The sequence below is a fragment of the Schistocerca piceifrons genome, chromosome 2 (assembly GCF_021461385.2).
Source record: "Schistocerca piceifrons isolate TAMUIC-IGC-003096 chromosome 2, iqSchPice1.1, whole genome shotgun sequence".
Lineage (NCBI taxonomy): Eukaryota > Metazoa > Arthropoda > Insecta > Orthoptera > Acrididae > Schistocerca > Schistocerca piceifrons.
In genome coordinates this window covers 766,629,068-766,650,993 of record NC_060139.1, presented here as the reverse complement: position 1 = coordinate 766,650,993, position 21,926 = coordinate 766,629,068, and the positions used below count along the sequence as shown (strand labels likewise).

General features: G+C 46.8%; 1 non-coding gene across 1 annotated transcript; it reads right to left on the bottom strand.

Annotated features, from left to right (window-relative positions):
* Nucleotides 1-2,800: 2,800 nt before the first annotated feature.
* On the bottom strand, nt 2,801-2,883 carry Trnat-ugu. Its single transcript has one exon. It is a non-coding gene; the product is annotated as a tRNA-Thr (tRNA).
* Nucleotides 2,884-21,926: the final 19,043 nt, after the last annotated feature.

Below are 21,926 nucleotides of genomic sequence, written 5' to 3'. Positions count from 1 at the left end.
CATTTTGTTTCCGTAATATTCATTATTATTATGCAATTATGTGGAACATACGTCAGCGACAGAGAAAAAAATATATAAATGCTGGGTAAAGGAAAAGAAAAGAAAAAGAAATAAAATCCGCGCAATCTATGACGCTCCCTCCCATCTGCGGAGGCCGGAGACAGAATCGATCATGGGCGGCTTAAACTCAGACAGCACCGGGGGGTGAGGGGGGGGGGGCAGTGGTAGGTGCCCAGCTCCAGGCATCCCCCCAACTTAGTAAAGGTCTAACAAAGACCCCCCGAAGATAATTAGCAAATAGTGTTCGGTAACATGGTATGTTTTCGAAAGCTGCAAAGGCTGTTCGTAAGTAGGTCCAGAAGTCGAGGCGGGATTTACGTCCCTCATGAAAGAGGTAAGCGACCGCCCACCCCTTGACACACGTAATGGCATGATATTTGGCGGAGGGAAAATGTGTGTCCTCCGGGTATAGAAATATTCACGGGAGTCTGGTGGCACCCAGAGATAGCAGGCAATGATTTGCTGCACGAAGCGCCAGCCATCTTGCAAAGACACGCGTGTCAGACGGTGGCCATCAGTGTCGAGTTTCTGGAAAAGGAGACAAAGAGGGGAATCCGACAAACTAATGTTGTGCAGTTGCTGTTTCGTGACAAATTTCCTGTAGACTATGTGATATCACAGTGCCCGGACATCTGTAGGGAGGAAGGGCTGGTGGATGGTAGTCCACACTGTGGGCCACTGGATGGAGGGATGTTTGGTCTCCATCACATTCCGGGGAACACAGCGCAATAGTAGGCTGTAAAAATCCTTAGTCCTGGGCGAGCATGTATCTGGAGGACTGGTATGTGTGTCACTGTAGTGGACGAAAAAGGTCGAAATGTGAGACAAATGAGGCACGATGTGGCCAACAGACACCAGTGGCGAAAGCTGGCAGGAGGAGCTTTAGTAAGCTGAGTGTTAGTGATGTGCCCCGTCCAGTCCACTGTCTTCTCATGGTACTCATATACAAGGCCGCAGCTCGCATACAGACATTGTCAAGCCCGAGGCCATCATCCCGTGGGGGCAGGGTATGAGTCTCATAAGGGACATTAAACATGGAACCAGCTGTGAGATAACAGCCAAAGGCTGCCTGAAGGTTGTGCTCTATCGCCTCTGGCAGAGGGATAACGTTTTTAAAAAATTCTTTATTCACAATACATTATAATTATACAAATGTAACCCACCACCTTAATGATTAGAGGGTCCTAAGTGTTACAATGTTGTTATTTGCAGCTAATTACATTTTTACTTGTGAACTACAGACAGTACAGGCTAATGGGCAGACTTAAGTTCTGTGTTAAGCTATACACACTAATACCTACTTATAGCTAATTTCAACTGCCTGCAGCGTCACAGGTGTGTCAGTGTGGACATAAACCTACTGCAATGCCTTGCTCATCGAGCTAATCCCGATGAGCGTGCCCCCGACACTAGGCAGGCCAAAATTACTAATCTCTGCTGGTTCCTATTCCGGTTTCTATTTCTAAATCATATTAACTACTAATGACCCCTACGTCAAGTTCGGTGCATTTCACTGTTGTGAAGTTAATGTAGCCCACTCCCCCTAGCCCTTCACGTGGCGGATTCCAACTTACAAGTCGACCTGTCCACGCACAGGCGGTACAGGATTAGGGTACTAGGACACGTTCGGTAGTTTGCAATTGACCACGAATGCCCCTCAAGTATGCTGTAAGAACTTTTCGTGATACCTCGTTAGCCAGATTATTCAAGGTTTGGAATGTCTTCTCGTGTCTCAGCAAGTCGTATGTGTCGTTGTTTGGTAGTTGTTGTTGTAATGAAGCTGCTACATCATCGAAAAGGGAGCATTCGTAAACCACACGGATGGGAGTACCTACCTATGTGCCACAGTCATACGCGGGAGTAGCCCTCTTCCCAAACCGGCATAAATATGTCGGATAGGGCCCATGACCAGTGAGAAAATGGATCAAACCCCGTGTTGGCTCAAAATACCCCATACTTAGCCTTTCCTTTACATTTGGTATGAGCTGGAAGTTCTTCTGCCAGATTCGTCTGTTTCCCATGATTTCTGCCATAGTTCTTCGCCTCTTTTTCATATCTCTCCCTTGTCCCTAACCCGAACTCCCAAAATGTCTTCTATTTTCATCTCTTCACCTTTCTTAGCTCAATACTATGTGGCTTGTTCTCTGATTTTGATGTCCAGAGGACAGAGCCCCTTTATCACTAATAGCCCCCCCCCCCCCCCCCCCGAGATGTCCTGTAAGCCCCCACAGAACTTACCAACATGTTAGAATTATATTAATACATTCAGCTGCTAACGGGCGTTGATATATATCAATGGGGACAGGTGAAAATGTGTGCCCCGACCGGGACTCGAACCGGGATCTCCTGCTTACATGTAAGACGCTCTATCCATCTGAGCCACCGAGGGTACAGAGGATAGCGCGACTGCAGGGACTATCTCGCGCACTCCTCCCGCGAGACCCACATTCTCACCTTGTATATCCACACACTACATTCGTAGTGTCCCACCCCAACACACTCATTCCTCGTGGAAGACATTATTACCAAGTCCCGTAAGAGTTCGGGGAATATGGGTGCATCTGCACAGAAGAAGGAGGTCATGGCCGGTGTTACCAGAACTATATACTTATATGGACATGTTGTCTGTTCTTTCGGACATGATGACCAGCAGCCGTCTGAACGAAATTAGAATTATATTAATACCTTCAGCTGCCAACGGGCATTGATATATATATCTACAGGGACAGGTGAAAATGTGTGCCCTGACCGGGACTCGAACCCGGGATCTCCTGCTTACATGGCAGACGCTCTATCCATCTGTCCATCTGAGCCACCGAGGGCACAGAGGATAGCGCGACTGCAGGGACTATCTTCTGCACGCCTCCCGCGAGACCCACATTATCACTTTCCCCAATACACTTATTACTCGTGGACGACATTCTTACTAAGTCCCATAAGAGTTCGGGGAATATGTGTGCATCCGCACAGAAGAAGAAGAAGGTCATAGCCGGTGTTGCCAGCACTATAATATACATATATGGATATGGTGTCTGTTCTTTCGGAATGCTCTTTGGGTCACGGATTCAATGTGCCTTCCGAAGTTCGACCTTTCATCGATGATAATTCTCAAGTAGCGTGTCTCACGTCGCCTAAGGACTGGTGAGCCCTCAATTCTAACAGTAGGATTTCTCACTAGCTGTCCTTTTAGCAGAAAGTAAGTTGATTTTGTTGGTGAAATTATCTTGGTATTTCGGCACCACAGTTGCAATTTTTCCATGGCCCTCTCTATTTTGAGCTCATTGTCTTCGCGGCTCCGTCGCCAACCAACAGGAGGAGGTCATCAGAATAGCACCTCTTCACTCTGTTGCAGATTGTCCAGAAGTGGCTCCATGTGGATGTCCCAGAATAGGGGAACTAATACAGAATCCTGGGGACATCCTTTCATTAAGGTTTTTCCAACTTTACCGCTAGGGTATGATAGCTAGACCTCCCGATCCTCACAATAGCCCCTCAGCCAACCATGCAGCGGCCCTGGACACTCTTCTCCCGCAAGCAAGAGAAGAGCGAAGGCCACCACAGGTTGTCAAAGGCGCCACTGATGTCGACTATGATGCCAACAACGTACTTGTACAGGGCTGAGCCGCAGACCTCAGCTGCTAGTGCGATTGCATCAGCTGCCGATGCCCCAGGCCTGAAGCCGAACTGCCTGCTGCTCATCCCGCACAGCACTAGATGTGCAATCAGTCTGTCAGCTAGCAATTTCTCTAGAGTTTTCCAAACACGTCTAATAAGGAAATGGTTCTATAGGACTTAGCCTCAGCTGGGTCCTTATCAGGGCCTTTCTTAATAATTACCACATTAGCGACTTTCCAGATTTTCGGGTATCTTTCCTGCCTGAGGCTTTCATTGAATAGGTGGGTAAGTGGAGCTACCAGCTGGGGGGCTAAGAACTGCACCACCTCCACCACAATGCCGTCTGGCCCGGGGGCTTTCCCTCTCTTTAGAGATTTGATGTGGGCAGCCACCTCCACTTCAGAAATGGGGTAGACGGCCCCATCATTTACGTGCCTGTCGAGATCTTCGTTTCGTAACTGGTGCTGATCTTCAGTGTCTCCATCCATATCGTCATCAGGCAGCAAGGACCGGAGGAGGACCTCGGCAGTCTCCTGCCAGGATTCCGTCATCCTGTCCCCATGTATGATCGTTGATATCATCATTGGGGAGCGGATCTTTTCCCTAACTAGCTTACAGGGTACTCCCCATGGGTCCAAAGCTAATTGATTCAGCACAAAACTTTCCCAACTTTGTATCCTGACTGCCCGGAGGTCGTTTAGAAACTTTTCTTTCGCCTCCTGTTATAGCAACAACCATCTTTGCTTTTCACACCAGACGACACTGCGCTGATAGTGCCTCCTCAGCCTTCTGACTGACTGACGCTATTCCTGTAGTTCAGCTGACCATGGTGATGAAGAGGCCGCCATGGCCCTTCTCCAAGTTGGTTGGTTCAAATGGCTCTGAGCACTATGGGACTCAACTGCTGTGGTCATCAGTCCCCTAAAACTTAGAACTACTTAAACCTAACTAACCTAAGGACATCACACACATCCATGCCCGAGGCAGGATTCGAACCTGCGACTGTAGCAGTCGCACGGTTCCGGACTGCGTGCCTAGAACCGCGAGACCACCGCGGCCGGCTCTCCAAGTTGGTATGGCTGCCTTCACCACTCCGGTTACTGCACTCACCAGTTCCCCAGCCCTCTTGTCTATGTTGAGGTCCTGATGTTCGTCACCTTCTGGCAATGGAGGAATGTCGCACTCTCTCGCTCGGCGCTCCCAATCTGCTCTTTTTTAGTTCATTTGCACCACCCACCCCACGGCCCAGTGGCACTCTCTGTCTCCTAAAGTGAAGGTAATGAGATTGTCATCACTTGTGATGGCATTGTCTTCAAAAATGGTTCAAATGGCTCTGAGCACTATGGGACTTAACATCTGAGGTCATCAGTCCCCTAGAACCTAGAACTACTTAAACCTAACTAACCTAAGGACATCACACACATCCATGCCTGAGGTAGGATTCGAACCTGTGACCATAGCGGTCAGCCGTTCCAGACTGAAGGGCCTAGAACCACACGGCCACACCGGCCGGCTCATTGTCTTCAACTTTCCAGTTTTGCAACATGTTTACGGCATTCGGCGTGACTAAGGCCACATCGATGTTGGTACCTTAACCCTTCCGGCCACATAGGTGGGAGGATTGCCAGGCTTGTTAGTCACCACAAGTTGTAGAGCCATGATCGTCTCTTCCTCTTTTCCACCATTTTCATCTCTTGTGCCACTGTACCGTAGGGGGGATTTTGCATTTATATCAGCTGTTATGACCATTTTTCGCCCCTGCAACGCCGTGGCTACTCTTGTCAAGTGATCTAAGTGTTGTTCAATGTTGTTTCCATACTGGAAATACATGTTAACGAGAGTTATAACCCCTGCAGAAGATTGTATCTCCAAGACGTTGCAGTGACTGTTGGAGTGCTCTGAAAGTGTCATTACCCGTAGGGCTTTGTGTGTAACTACCATTGCCGCTTTGGGGGCATTCCCACTGCTGACAACCTGCCATGTAGCGGCTGTGAAAGATAGTTTCCCAGCTTGAGAGTATGGCTCCTGTAGGCAGAGCACATCAAGCCTCCTACCCTCCACCTCACTTTGTAGCTCCTGCATCACCAGTCTCCTGTTGCATGCGTTCAGTTGGCCAATGGTTATTTCAGTCATTATGGAAGGTAAGTATGTATTCTATCGTCAGGCCAGGTCTTGCTCCAATCGAAGGCGATATGACCATTTTCCAGAATTCACTGAGTGTAGATGTCATTGAGGTAAAATTTCTCGCCACGTCTTTCAAAACCTTTCTTAAGTAAATCCCGCAGGGCTCCAAAGTCGGTAGGGAGATTCACTGACTTTAGCTGTATCCTGTCTACAGCCTCCATTACCGAAAAGGTGACCTTCCTGCCGTTCTCTTGTCCCACCCAGACCACATGTCATAAGGCAGTGGTCAGGATAGTCGGCTGCTCCAGCCTTGCCAATTGCATAGTATATTCAGTGTTGGGGTACACCCTAACCGGGTCGACAGGCGGTAACCTGATTACAGGGGTGTCTTGTGTGGTTGTGTGTGCACTGGAGCTGGTGACTATGCATTCTTGTAGTGGCTGTCGCTCTACTTTGCTCTGTTCGTCTTTGGAGATTTCCACTGGCGGGGCCACCACCACAGGATGCTCTTGCCGCTGCTGGTCTTTAATCGGCCTCATTCCCCGGTTTTTGGAGGAGGAAACTGTGATCTTTGGGTGGAGATCTGTTTGAATACCTATGTCTATCGTGGGGAACTCTGTTTGAATTCCTTTATCCACAATTTCAACTCTGAAAGCCCGAAAGTGGCCTTAGTAATTCTTTAAATTTGTTTACCCTCATGGCATCCCTCCTCCTTTTGCTCAGGGATTTTCGCTTTGGCATCTTGTTCACTGTGCCCTGCTCAGCCATTATCAGTCCTTGAGATCAATCTTTGTTCAAGCATTCGGTAGGTGGGGCAATTCCGTCCATTGGCTCCACAGGATTTCTTGCCACGGCTTTTGCATGGGATGCAAACTCCTGCTGCTCTGCAATCTTTTCGAGTGTGACCACTCTCATCACACTTGGAGCATGCCAACCTCCTAGTGTTGTGCCTCAGAATGTGCTCCAGGTCACCACAGTAGTGGCAATGAGGTACCACGATATAATCCATCGTATTTACTGCATGGGAACCTACATATAGTCTGCCCATTGTCCTGATTCTTTTCCACATTTGTGCAGTGACCTCAGCAACGTGATGAACAACAACACGGTCCCAAGGCCTTGTTCTAAATCTCAGCTTGAAAGAATTTTTGAATTCCTCATCACTTATGTCATCGAAGTTCTGTACACTTATTGTCTCATATAATTCGTCATTCGTCATTACTGTTGGTACGTCATACAGAATGACTAAGGGGTTCCTTTTCCTAGGTGGTTCACACTTGACCACCTAATTCAACTTTTGATTGTTTAATAATTTTTCTTTATCCTCCTCGGTGGCAATTTCTACAATCACCGAGTTTCTGCTTGGTTTAACCTTTTTAATTTTAATTTTATCTTTGACAGGATCAATTGTAGTTGTCAACAATTCTTGAATTTTTCGGACACTAGTATCTTGGCCAGGCAGGGTCCTAAGAAAGACTGTCGTGTCTGGCCGCTTGGTAACTCTTCCGATCGTATCTTTTGTCATTTGTGGCTTGGGTGGCGCTTGCACAGCCACACCTACACAGGTCTTAGTAGGTTGGCTCCTTAATCTGTCGTTCTCTTTCTCCAGTTCTACGATGCGGCCTTCAAGTTTTGCAACTCGTTATTAATAACAGACAAAGCCGCTTGACTGATTTCACTATTTTTAATATTTTGCTCCAAGAGCAGTGTAATTCTCACGTGTCTCTGTGTGACAGTTTCATCCTCTGCCTGTCCCATTTCGTCCAATGGAGAGGGAGCAGACACCACAGATGTGGGGGGAGGGGGGGGGGGACAAAACGCAGCTCGCCCACCGACCTCACCCCAAGGCCAACGAGGGCACTCCTGAGCTGCCAGGTTCAACGCGCCATCGCCAGCGCATTGGTCCCCCTCAGTGGCCCCGTCATCGATGATTTCACCCGAAGCTCCTTGGCAAGTGCAACCCGCACTCCAGAGAGGCGGATGCACCTCTTGCCCTTCGCCTCCTACTAGCCCAAGCTTCCACCTCTCCGCCAAGGACCCATTCCTACTCAAGTGGTCACCCACTCCTTTGGCAGTCTGGACCCAGCTAACCTGGCCCAGGCGATGTCACCACCTCCTGGGTTTGGCAGAACACACCCCAGTTACCCATGGGCGTGGCGAAGCACCCCTGCCGACGTGCGCTGAGATCCCACGCTGACAAACAAGGTCGCCGGCATGCAGAGCACCTGCTGGTCTGTGCCCTGCGAAAAAGAGAGGGAGAGGAGCAGCAGCTGCCCAGCACAGAGGGGTCGCACACAGAGTGAGCAACACCCCTACAGCCTAGCAGCCCCACTCAACCCTCCCCCCCAAGGGAATGATCTTCAGTCCCTTGACACAGCTCCCCCTGTGCCATGCGCCCTTCACTTTCACATCGGGTTAGGGTCACAGCTCTCCCTTTTGACGAAAAGCAACATCTGGGCAGGCCCGAGAAATGCCGAGCTTGATGTCTGGCACCACAGGGAGGCAGAAAGAACCACTTAGGAAGGAGAGGCTATGTGTAGCGCATCACTTAACCTTGTGAGGCCTGTTGCGGCACACCCGACCAGAAGCGATACACCCTGGTGCGAGACTCCGTGCCTTACGGCGCGCTCGTATGGACTGGCCCACACCAAAACGGGCTGTAAAGCGACTGAGGAACTGTGAAGCTTGCACCCGCGCCGAATTCATTCGACCTCATGCCAGACAGAAGGATAAATTGTGCGATGTGGACCAATTTTGAAGACACATAACGATTAAGAGACCCAATGCGTTGAAGTGTGTCCTAGTGGCACAGGAGCTTCTGGCGGACATCATTACGGATGACGTGTAACAGGCGACGAAAATTCGTTGCCGCCGCACGTGAGACCGTGGTGGTAAAGGTAATGGTCAGGTACCGGAACGCCCACACAAGGGGCAGGGATGCCACTTAACCTTCCTGGAGGTCTCATCCAATGTGATTGCAAAAGACTTGGCGACATTCATGGTACTTCCAGCGGCAGCCTCATATCGTGTGATCAATTCAAGGACTGCTCGAATCTCAGAGGATGAGGAGGAGGAGGTCATCAGCGTATGTCTGACAGCGAAAAGTGTGTTGGCGAAGGCTGAGGAAAGAGAGCTTGGTTGTCAGGTCCCCAATGAGGGCTCTAGGGCAGTGGCATACAGGAGGGTAAAGAGGGAGCACCCTTGCCATATGGAATGGCAGATGGCTTGGCCCTGCTAAATGTCCCTTGACTCATGAACTGTCACTGTTGTAAAGACGCCAGAGGACGTCAGTGAGGGAGGGTACATGCCCATTCAGGCTGCCATCGAAAACAGGATACAGTGGTGACCTTTATCGAAGGCGCTATCGAAAGCTATAGCGACGACTGCTGCACAGAGTCAGCAGGCCGCCGCCTTTGCAATAAAGTCGCGGCATTTCCCTGTGGCAGCCTGTATGTCAACCTGTCACCCTGACGTCGTTTGCTCTGGGGAGAGGGTATGAGGGAGTATTGTTTGGATACACATTGCCGGTGGCCGGCCGCGGTGGCCGAGCGGTGCTAGGCGCTTCAGTTCAGAACTGTGCGACTGCTACAGTCGCAGTTTCGAATCCTGCCTCCGGCATGGATGTGTGTGATATCCTTAGGTTAGTTAGGTTTAAGTAGTTCTAAGTTCTAGGAGACTGATGACCTCCGCTGTTAAGTTCCATAGTGCTCAGAGCCATTTGCACCAACATTGCCAGTAAGCGAGCGAAAAACTTGTCATCGGTATTGAGTAGGGTGAGCAGTCTGTTACTCATGACCGTTGAACCACAGGATGGTTTGTGGACCGGGATGATGATGCCCTCAACAAAGGCGGGTGGTATTGCTTGGCCAGAAGTCATCAGTTCTTGATACACAATCGTCCATCGCAGTGCTATGAGGTCATGGAAGGCTCAGTAAAACTCAGTCGATAAGCTGTCAATGCTGGGCTGTTGTCGCCGTCGTTCGTCGGACACTATATGGTGGTTGGATGGTATTTCCAAACCCGCATGATCGTGAGGCCGCGTTCGTATCACCACTCCTTCTAATTTTTGGCGTACCAGCACAATTATCCTCGCTTTAGTTCTTTTCCATTCCAGCTAGTTGTCTGGGGCTGTCGGCTGAGTGTCCAGATCTTGGAAAACCACATAGTAGAAGTCGACAGTGTGGCGATGTCAATCGGCCAAGTCCTTCCTGTATCTCATCAGTGTCCTCAGGATCGCTGGTTTGATGCAGTCCATCCACCATGTCAATGTCGAGCGGTAGCGGGAGAAGGCTGCCTATGTCTCAGTGACTTGCTGGCGACAAGTCAGGTCATGCAGATGAGAAGTGTTTAGATTCCATGGCGCACGGCTGCGCCATACAGATTGAAGTGGAAGGATGACCATGCAAATGTAAGCGCAGTGGTCGGAAAAGGCCAGTGGCCAGCGTTCGGCGCCCCATACCGCAGATCTAAGAGGCATATATCCTGCCTAGATGGCTTGCGGAATGACTGGTAATAGAGGAATGGCCAGAATGGTCGCTATATTCGACTTACCAGGTATTGTGAAGAAGGAGGTTACGCACCACTATACTTAGTTCCTGGCGTGTAGTATAGTGTACATCCTGATCTTTGGGGTCCAGAACGCAGTTAAAATCGCCTCCTAGTCGGCAGTGGTCGTATCGCCCTAAAAACAGGGGGGCCATTTCCTGTGAATAAAACTGGGCCCATTCATGTCGTTGGTCGCTGCCTGAAGGAGCGTCGATATTAATGAAGCATGTCCCCATGGCAGTGAGTGCCATGCCTCGTGCTGATGGAAGTAAGGCGACGTCGGTGACAGAAATCTCGTGGCGGACGTAGATGACCACTCCACGGCCCCTAGGATCACTCACGGAGTGAGTGGAACGGATGTTGTCAGTGCTGATGGTTGCTATCCGGTAGACCTGGTGGCAGACTGCTGGAGTCTGGTCCACTATGGCGTCGTGTTGCAGTGCAACGTTATGCCTCTCGCCCCCAGGGCGTTTTGGGAAGAGTATGATTAATGGATCGGCCCCGACGGCGCAGGGTCCCGTAACGGGCACTGCTCCTCGACTTCCTCCCCGTGCCACACCGTGAACGCGGGCACCGTTGTATCATCCATTTTGTCTTCAGAAGATGATGTAGCGAGTCGTTGATAAGTTTCGGCTGTGCTATGTCCATTAAATAGTTCAGCGTCCGCATGGGGTGTTGGGGAGACAGGCGCAGGCACACCAGTGGATGTCTCCACGCTCATAACGTCTTCGTTGGCAGTAGCGGATTCGGGGGCGTCGTGCGGGTCGAAGGCGGCGTCGTCCTCGACCTGCAACGTCTCCCCTTGGACGGAAACGGTGCGGCGCCTTACCTTGCGACGTTTCGGAGAACATTGTTTCCTTATGCGACCCTCCGTGTTCGAGGACGGAAGGGGGTCGCGTCGCTCTGGCAGGAAGGCCGCCGTAGTAAGGCGGTGTGAGTGAGTCGATCTCCATCGTTTTGCCGAGGGTTCGGTCTACGGCCGTTAGGGTCGGCACCGTCGGAGCGGGGTCGATGGCCGGCTGAGGCGGCGGGCCATCCGAGGCGCTGTCCGTCGTGGTACGGTCGGATTCGTTTGTGGCGTTCGGGTGGCGTTGCGAAGCGGTAGGAGAAGCAAGAGCAGCGGCATAGGTCACTGGTAGTACCGTAGGTTGCGACGTGGGTGGTCCTTCGGCAGCTGGAAGTTGCGTAAAACGCCGTTGTAGGCATTCGGATCTAAGGTGACCTTCTTTGCCGCACTCGGAACAGGTCCGAGGCTGGCCGTCATATATAATTATTGCACGGTATCCGCCGATCTGTAAATAGGACGGGACATGGCTGTGGAGATCAATTGTGACCTGTCGGACGCCTTATAGGACAGGATGTGTCCGAAACTGTGTCCACTTCTCCGCAGTAAGGCCATGTACTGTGCCGTATGGCCGGAGTGCCGCAACGATTTCCTCTGCAGGAAGTTCGAATGGCAATTCGAAAACGCGTATCGAGCGCATACTTAAGCCCGCGTGGTCGACGGTTACCGTCTGCACATTCCCATCGGGATGACAGAAGCGGAGCCCCTGTTTGGTCTCATGTAGGTTGCGTTCGCACGCCGCGTCGTTAATGATTGTAACATAGACCATGCTGCTGACGATCGACAAATGGATTCCGATAATATCGATCAGACTTCAAGAAGAATATAATAATTCTAATCCCAAAGAAAGCAGGTGTTGACAGATGTGAAAATTACCGAAATATCAGTTTAATAAGCCACGGCTGCAAAATACTAAGACGAATTCTTTGCAGACGAATGGAAAAACTGGTAGAAGTCGACCTCGGGGAAGATCAGTTTGGATTCCGTAGAAATGTTGGAACACGTGAGGCAATAATGACCCTTCGACTTATCTTAGAAGAAAGATTAAGGAAAGGCAAACCTACGTTTCTAGCATTTGTAGACATAGAGAAAGCTTTTGACAATGTTGACTGGAATACTCTCTTTCAAATTCTAAAGGTGGCTCGGGTAAAATACAGGGAGCGAAAGGCTATTTACAATTTGTACAGAAACCAGATGGCAGTTATAAGAGTCGAGGGGCATGAAAGGGAAGCAGTGATTGGGAAGGGAGTGAGACAGGGTTGTAGCCTCTCCCAATGCTATTCAATCTGTATATTGAGCAAGCAGTGGAGGAAACGAAAGAAAAATTCGGAGTAGGTATTAAAATCCATGGAGAAGAAATAAAAACTTTGAGGTTCGCCGATGACATTGTAATTTTGTCAGAGACAGCAAAGGACTTGGAAGAGCAGTTGAACAGAATGGATAGTGTCTTGAAAGGAGGATATAAGATGAACATCAACAAAAGCAAAACGAGGATAATGGAATGTAGTCGAATTAAATCGGGTGATGCTGCGGGAATTAGATTGGGAAATGAGAGGCTTAAAGTAGTAAAGGAGTTTTGCTATTTGGGGAGCAAAATAACTGATGATGGTCGAAGTAGAGAGGATATAAAATGTAGACTGGCAATGGCAAGGAAAGCGTTTCTGAAGAAGAGAAATTTGTTAACATCGAGTATAGATTTAAGTGCCATGTATGGATGTGAAACGTGGACGGTAAATAGTTTAGACAAGAAGATAATAGAAGCTTTCGAAATGTGGTGCTACAGAAGAATGCTGAAAATTAGATGGGTAGATCACATAACTAATGAGGAGGTGTTGTATAGAACTGGAGAGAAGAGAAATTTGTGGCACAACTTGACTAGGAGAAGGGATTGGTTGGTGGGGCATATTCTGAGGCATCAAGGGATCACCAATTTAGTATTGGAGGGCAGCGTGGAGGGTAAGAATCGTAGAGGGAGACCAAGTGATGAATACACGAAACAGATTCAGAAGGATGTAGGTTGCAGTAGGTACTGGGAGATGAAGAAGCTTGCACAGGATAGAGAAGCATGGAGAGCTGCATCAAACCAGTCTCAGGACTGAAGACCACAACAACAACAACAATATCGATCGCCGGTATCTTCACTTTCTCTCACAGAAAACGCTGCACCTCGAGTGGTTTGAGTCGGGCATAATCGTTGCAGAAAGTAAATCAGAGTGTAGATTTACAGTAACGGTTCGCCATGTATCGTAGACGGTAGCCGGCACTTAAGCAACGTCCGTCAGGATGTAAACAAGGCGAGCTTGGCTCCGCACACGGAAAACACGCACGTGTCTGCTCTGTTGCCCTACCAAAGGCAGACAACGCCTGCTTCAGCTATCCTAGCACGCTTTCCATCCGACCCAAACTCCCATCTTGTTGCACACCACTTACATAGCGCCCCCTGTCCACCAGTATGTCCGAAAGAACAGAAACTTACACATGTCAAAACATTATCATACAACAAGAAAAGCAATGATCACAATACTCCTTTCTCGGACACGCCAGAAAATTACTCTTATTTCCGTCGATAACTATCCTAGATAACATGCTGTGTCCTCCCTATCAATAAAACTCTCATTCTTGTCACAAATGTCTTTGATTCCCCATATGGCTGTACTTTCGTTAATTAACATTGGTTTGGTACTATGTCGCATGTTTCTTGGAAGTCAAGTAATACTGTAACCACCTGATAGCTCTGTTCAATAGCGTTCAGGATGTCGTGCGAGAAAAGCCCAAGTTCGTGTTCCCTCGACCGATATGTTCGGAATTCAGGCTGGCTGGCACGGAGGAGATCATTCTTTTCGACATACGTTAATACTTTTGAGCTCAAAATATGCAACATGCATATAACTGCTATTGGACGATGCACTTCTGCTACTCTTCTACTTTACAGACCGTTGTGACCCTGCCTTTTTTCCAATTACTGGGTACAACTGTTTGTTCGATTGATCTACTGTGTATTATATTTAAAAGGGGGCTAACTCAGCTGCAATTTATTATATAATTTGACAGGGGTTTCACTGGGGGGGGGGGGGGGGGTTATAATTTATTTAATCTTATCGATTTCACCTGGTTCTCAACGCCGCTGACTCTAATTAATGTGTGCATCACATCTTTGTGGCGATGTGAGAAATAAACTAGGGCAGTAATTCTAGATTTTTATTTACAAAATAACATTTTAAAACGGAGTTCAGCATTTCCCCTTTTGTTTTGATACCCTCAAATTCGATTCTTGTGTCATTCACGAATATCTGGACATTAAGTTTGTTGCCACTTACAGTCTTTAAATATGACTCGAATTTATTTGGGTTTTGTGGGAGATTTTTCGACAAGGTAGTATTGAAGGCTACACACGTTGCCCTTTTTACAGCCGAACGAACCCGTTTCATCCAGCATCTATCGATAGCCCTATAATTCAAATGGCTCTGAGCACTACGGGACTCAACTGCTGAGGTCATTAGTCGCCTATAATTCGTCTTACATTTATTATGTAGTAGTCGCTGTTTCTTTAGAAGTTTCTTTACAGAGACCGTATACTGTGGAGGAGCCTTATCATCATGAGCTATTCTACAAGGCCAACAATTCTTCCAAATTTGAGCCACAATTAATCCATATGCTCCCGTCCATAACTCGATGCTTCAAGTTTCTCCTTGAGAAACCGCTGCTTTATGTAGTTTACTGAACATGTAATTTTTCTATTCGTTTTAACTGCCATTGTACACTGGCAATCATTGTTGTTACTACTGTCTCATGGTCACTCATACCAATTTAAATGGTGACATCTCTTTATGTTTACTTTAATTTGATTTTGATTTATTACTAATACTCAGACATTACAATATTTTCTCAAACAGTTGCTTATAGAGCTAGATAATCGTAATGGGAGCTTGTTTCCACAACTAGAGCCTGCATGAGTAGCATAAGTGTTGCAAAATAGAGCTTATCGCAGGTTGGTGATGTGACATATGGCTCACTACATAAGAATACACTGATAAGCCAGAACATTATGACCACCTATCTAAGAGCCTAACAGCCAGTATGTCCACCTTTGGCACGGATAACTGGCGGCATGTTGTGGTAAGGAAGCAATGGGGTCTTGGTAGGTCACTGGAGGGAGATGGCACCACATCTGCACACATAAGTTACCTAATTCCCAGAAATTCAGAAGAGGGGTAAGTGAGCTACGATGCCACGGTAAGTCACATCCCATATGTGTTAAATCCGGTTCAGGTCTGGCGCTTTGGGGGACAGCATATCAACTGGAACTCGCCACTGTATTCCTTGAACCACTCCATCGCATTCCTGGCCTTGTGACATAGCGCATTATCTTGTTGAAAAACGTCACTGCCGTCGGGAAAAATTGTCACCACGAAGGAGAGTACGTGGTCTGCAAGCAGTCTACGATACTCCTTGGCCATCACGGTGCCTTGTACTAGGCCCACTGGACCCATGGATGCCTATGTGAACGTTCGGCTGCCGAGGCCCATCGTTAGGAGTGTTCGGTGCCTTGTGCACTCAGACACACTTGTACTCTGCCCAGCATTGAAGGCTGATGTTAGTTCAACCACAGTTCCTCGCCTATCCTATTTTACCAGTCCGACATCTGTAATGAGGGGTGGCCGCCCAAACCCACGACGTCTGGAAGTGGTTTCGTTTTGGTTTCGCCACTTGTTGGAGACACTCGCCACAGCACTCCTCCATCTGATAGATCTTGCAGGTTCCGAAATGCTCATGTCGAGCCTCCGGGCCATCACAATCTGCCTGCCCTCGGTCAAACTGACTCTTAGACAGATCGCTCGCCTTCCCTATTCTACACAAGAACAACATGCTTACTGATAGTAGATGCACCATGCGTGTGCCTGACTAGCAGTCATTCCTCGCCAGATGACGCTGCTATTGTCTAAAGGGGGGGGAGGGGTTATATCGATAGTAGGTGTGTGGTGATAATGTTCTGGCTGATCAGTGTATGTGTATGTTGCATGCTAATATATAGATGGGGAACGACCTGGCGAATGAGCGCCAAACACTCGCAATGTTAATTATAAATTAATAATTCGTTTTTGATGTACACTCATACTCATAAATTAAGGATAATTGCAGAATGTGATGCCACACAACGTGGCACTACACAAAACTGGCGCTAATAGCATTGGCACAATGGGAACACACACGACACAGATCTGTAAGTCCACAGTGTTGGTGATAAGTTGGAAAACCGTCCCGAAACACATGTGCTACAAAACGCCACTGTTTCCTGCACATGTATCCCGACATCAGTATGGGATATGATCACCATACACACATATACAGGCCGCACAATTGGTTGGCATACTCTGGATCAGGTGGTCGAGCAGCTGCTGAGGTATAGCCTCCTGTTCTTGCACCAGTGCCTGTCAGAGCTCCTGAAGTGTCCTAGGGGTTTGAAGACGTGCAACGATACATCGACCGAGAGCATCCCAGACATGCTCGATGGGGTTTAGGTCTGGAGAACAGCCGGGCCACTCCATTCGCCGCATATCATCTGTTTCAAGGTACTCCTCCACGATGGCAGCTCGGTAGGGCGTTATCATCCATCAGGAAGAAGGTGGGACCCACTGTACCCCTGAAAAAGGCGGACATACTGGTGCAAAATGACGTCCCAATACACCTGACCTGTTACAGTTCCTCTATCAAAGACATGCAGGGTGTACGTGCACCAATCATATTCTCACCCCACACCAACAAACCACGACCTCCGTACAGGACCCTTTGAAGGGCATTAAGGGGTTGGTATCTGGTTCCTGGTTCACGCCACTCTCCTGTGACCAGGTGTCAGTGGAATGCACCTTGTAGGTCTCCAGGCGAATAAACCATGTCTGTTCAGTCGCCTGCAGACTGTGCGTCTGGAGACAACTATTCCAGTGGCTGTGGTAAGGTCCCGAGCAAGGCCACCTCCAGTACTTCGTCTCCGTCTGCGGGCACTGATGGTGATAAATCGGTCTTCTTGTGGTGTTGTACACTGTGGACGTCCCGTACTGTCGCGCGTGGACACGTTTCCTGTCTGCTGAAATCGTTGCCATAATCTTGAGATCACACCTTGTGGCACACAGAAAGCCTATGGTATGACCTGCTGTGTTTGACCAACCTCCCGTTGCCCTAGTATTCTGCCCCTCATAACGTCATTAATATGTGTTCTTTGAGCCATTTTCAACACACAGTCACCATTAGAACGTCTGAAAACGTCTGGACACCTACTCGCTGCACCGTTCTCTGACATGCACCAACACATCTCTGCGCATGTGGACAGCTTCCAGCGCCACCGTGCACTGACGACAGGTCAAATGCCCCGCATGGTCATACGCCGAGGTGATCTAAACCCGCAAACCGCCCACCAGAGCGCTGTTTCACCACGTATCAGCATTTCCTTAATTTATGAGTATGAGTGTACATATGTGCAAGTATTTATTCATGTGAATAAATCTTGGGAGCGCACACACAGAACTTCAGCATATGAGCATAAGTGTAGAAAATGTCAGAGGAAGTCTATCAGTTATTTGCCGGAATTATGGCATTACAGGGCAGTAAACTTCTAGGTTGCTAAATAAATTATGGGAATAGTGTCACCCAAGAGTATACAAAAAAATAGTACGTGTTAATACCAGATTTTGTATCACGCCCAAGTCAATCGTCGATTTGGTTCAGACGAGATGTCCCAGCAGGCCTTAGGCGTAATATTTTCTATTTTCGAATTAATTATGTTCATTTGTATCAGAAGTCTATTTCTGTCATGTTCACGCTGTTTATTCACAATAAAAACGCAATGATGGCATCTCTAATTTTCATTTATTAACGGTATCTGCCCGTAATCTGTCAGAAGCCGCACATTATCAGTTACTTCATGATAATATTACCGACTACGAAAAAGTGCAACACCGAGTAGATAGGAGACGGTCTGAATGCTTTCGTTGACGATTTATCCAGAGACGGACTAACCTCAACTTGCCTTCCTAAATGAAATGGTTTTGTCCGATCTATTAGTACGGCCAAGGCCATTCACGAAGGAAGCGTCTGCTTCCAATTAGCAATGTCAGCGACTGGGCGTGAGAGCGGTGTTAGACGCTCTATTTATTACCATTAGATGCATTATATTTCTAGCATGAGCTTGCTTAAGATCTGTTTGTTCCAAGCGGTTATCAGAGAAAACATTTAGTGTTTTTCGTAGGATGTTTTGTCACCCAGATCACTTACAAAACTATAATTATCGCAATTCATGTAGGCATCTGTAATTTTAGGAACCAAAACAGAGATCTCTATCGAACTTGCACGCAGAACTTTCGTGTGAAATTATGTGGATGTTCTAGTGTTGATAGTTGTCAGAAACTCGACTAAAAGCAAGCGGAATAACAACATTCAAACACGATCACTTAATTGAGAGTTAGTTTGAGCATTTATTAACTTCCCAAAAAGCCTGATACTTCTCTAACATACAGTTGCTCTCCTGTTATAATTTTTTTTTATTAGTAAACCAACTTAAGATGAACATCAACAAAAGCAAAACGAGGATAATGGAATGTAGTCGAATTAAGTCGGGTGATGCTGAGGGAATTAGATTAGGAAATGAGACACTTAAAGTAGTAAAGGAGTTTTTTGGGGAGCAAAATAACTGATGATGGTCGAAGTAGAGAGGATATCAAATGTAGACTGGCAATGGCAAGGAAAGCGTTTCTGAAGAAGAGAAATTTTTTAACCTCGAGTATAGATTTAAGTGTCAGGAAGTCGTTTCTGAAAGTATTTGTATGGAGTGTAGCCATGCATGGAAGTGAAACGTGGACGATAAATAGTTTGGACAAGAAGAGAATAGAAGCTTTCGAAATGTGGTGCTACAGAAGAATGCTGAAGATTAGATGGGTAGATCACATAACTAATGAGGAGGTATTGAACAGAATTGGGGAGAAGAGAAGTTTGTGGCACAACTTGACTAGAAGAAGGGATCGGTTGGTAGGACATGTTCTGAGGCATCAAGGGATCACAAATTTAGCGTTGGAGGGTAGCGTGGAGGGTAAAAATCGTAGAGGGAGACCAAGAGATCAATACACTGAGCAGATTCAGAAGGATGTAGGTTGCAGTAAGTACTGGGAGATGAAGAAGCTTGCACAGGATAGGGTAGCATGGAGAGCTGCATCAAACCAGTCTCAGCACTGAAGACAACAACAACAACATCAAACCAACTTCTAGTATACTGTAATTGTTATATTATCCGCTGAAACAGCATAATATTTCTTTTTAAACTTTCTTTTTAGGTGCCTAGGTGCCTGAATACAAGACGAAGAGACATTGTGTGAGATGGAGGGAATGGGGAGGGGAAGCCTCTAGATCACCAAAATAGCTGTAGCTGGCCATGGATTGTGACCTATGACATATTTAGTACAGCATAGCAGTTTTATGAACCATATTGCAGTACTTTTCCTAACTATTGTACTTTTCTCAAAATCATTAATCTCTACACACAAAGATTAAATGAAAAGTCAGTTGATTTTAATTGGAATTAGATATAGACATTATTAAGCAGTACAAGCTATAACAGAGTATAGGGAGCAACAAAATGCTTTATTTTATTATTCAAGAGATTATGAAACCATAAAATTTTGCAGAGTACAGTCTCACTCCAGTTAAAGTCCCAGAAGAAAAACAGTGTTCCCATAATAGATGATGAAATTACAATCTATTGGGTTTTTCCAGTTCAGGTGAATAAAGTCCTCATAAATCACCATGAGGCCCGAACTTTTCAGCTAAACGTAGAACAGGGAATCAGTGATCATAAGGCCATTGCAGCATCACTGAATGCGACTGTAAACAAGAATGTAAAGAAAGGTAGATAGATATTTCTGCTTAGCGAAAACAAAAAAACAAAAAAAGGAAAGAAAACAGATTTCAGATTACTTGAGCGGCAACATGAAAAATTCATCTCCAAGATCAAAAAAGTTGAGCATCAGTGGAGAAAGTTCAAGACGATTGTAAAATACGCCTTTGATATGTATCTTGCCGAGCAAAATTATAAAGGATGGCAAAGACACTCCGTGATTTGACAGCTGTGTTAGAAAGCTACTATGAAACCAATGAGCGTCATTGCAAATTTAAATGTAACAAAATCCTCACAAACAAAAACTGAAACAAACCAAAATTAGTGCAACGAGAGCCATGCTTGGAACGTTCAAATAATTCCAAAGTAAAATCCAGTCTACCTTCTTGACAGAAATTCCTAAGAAGTTTTGGTCTTATGTTAAATTAGTAAATGGATCGAAACGATCTGTCAAGATACTCTATGGCCATAACGGCATTGAAACAGAACATGACAGTAGAATGTTACACATGTTTAGGTGAGCTAGTCAGTCATCCAGAATTGCTATGAGGTAAGGTGCAGGCCCAGGACTGAGGGCAGACCACTGCAGCTGCTCCAGGTGAGCCAGGTGCATCAGCAGAGGACGAAATGTGGATTAATACCAGCACGGGGGATTATGGCGACAGATGGTCGCTTGGGGGGGGGGGGGAGGGGGCAGTTATTAGTACAGATATTAATGCAAATTTGAATACATTCCCGTTCTCATAAAAATAAGGCGCATTCAACGACACAACAATAATTTCAATCTCTTTAAAAATACGGAAGTTAATATTTGTCAGTGAATAAGCATTTTCACAATGAACCACTGAATTAATAACTTTTAAACGTTTCATACGATTTCAACAAACAATATCTCAGATTATATCATTGCGTGATAGCTATCACCTCAGAAAACCACTCATAAGTATCTATTTTATTTATAAACTTATAACATCTTTTATATACTTTTTATTATGCAAGTATTTGCCAGAATATTACATACTCCGCAGTTACGCAGCAAATGAACACAGAACCAGTACGTCATATTTTGCCATACTTGTGTTCGTACTTAATAAACATTTTCTATTTTGCCGGTAACTTTCCCACCAGGGTAGCCGAGAGCGCTAACGCACTGCTTCCTGGACTCGGGTAGGCGCACCGGCCGCGGGTCGAATCCGCCCGGCGGATTAACGACGACGGCCGGTGTGCCGGCCAGCCTGGATGTGGTTTTTAGGCGGTTTTCCACATCCCACTAGGTGAATACTGAGCTGGTCCCCACGTCCCGCCTCAGTTACACTACTTGCAGACGTTTGAAACACATTCACGCTATTTCACGATTTACACTAGACGCAGACTGCTGAGGTACACTAATTCCGTACTGGGGGGTATGGGGTGGTGGCAAGAAGGGCATCTGGCTACCCCTTAACATTAACATGCCAAATCTGGTTAACCATGGCCGACCCTGCATCACTGCGGGACAAGGCGCAAGTGATAGATAGATAGATAGAATTTTGCCAGTAACTTTATTTAAATATTCATTGCAAGTGCCATTAAGAACTGTGCTAATTTAAAAGTGGTCAATCACATGTGTTAGTGGACACCACCATTGAAAAGAGAACCAAAAGACACTTCCGTCAAGAAAGAATGAACAACTGTTGAAACATTATATAAAGACGATCTGTTGTCATTTATTGTGGGTGCACTCACACAAGCACACTGACTTGTTTATTTATGTACAATCTTTAATTTGTAATTATTTTACATGGTCTGAAAGTGGCTGAGTGTTATAACATTTCTTTTATTTAAATATAGTTGTAATATATTAGTTTAGTGCTGGAAAGT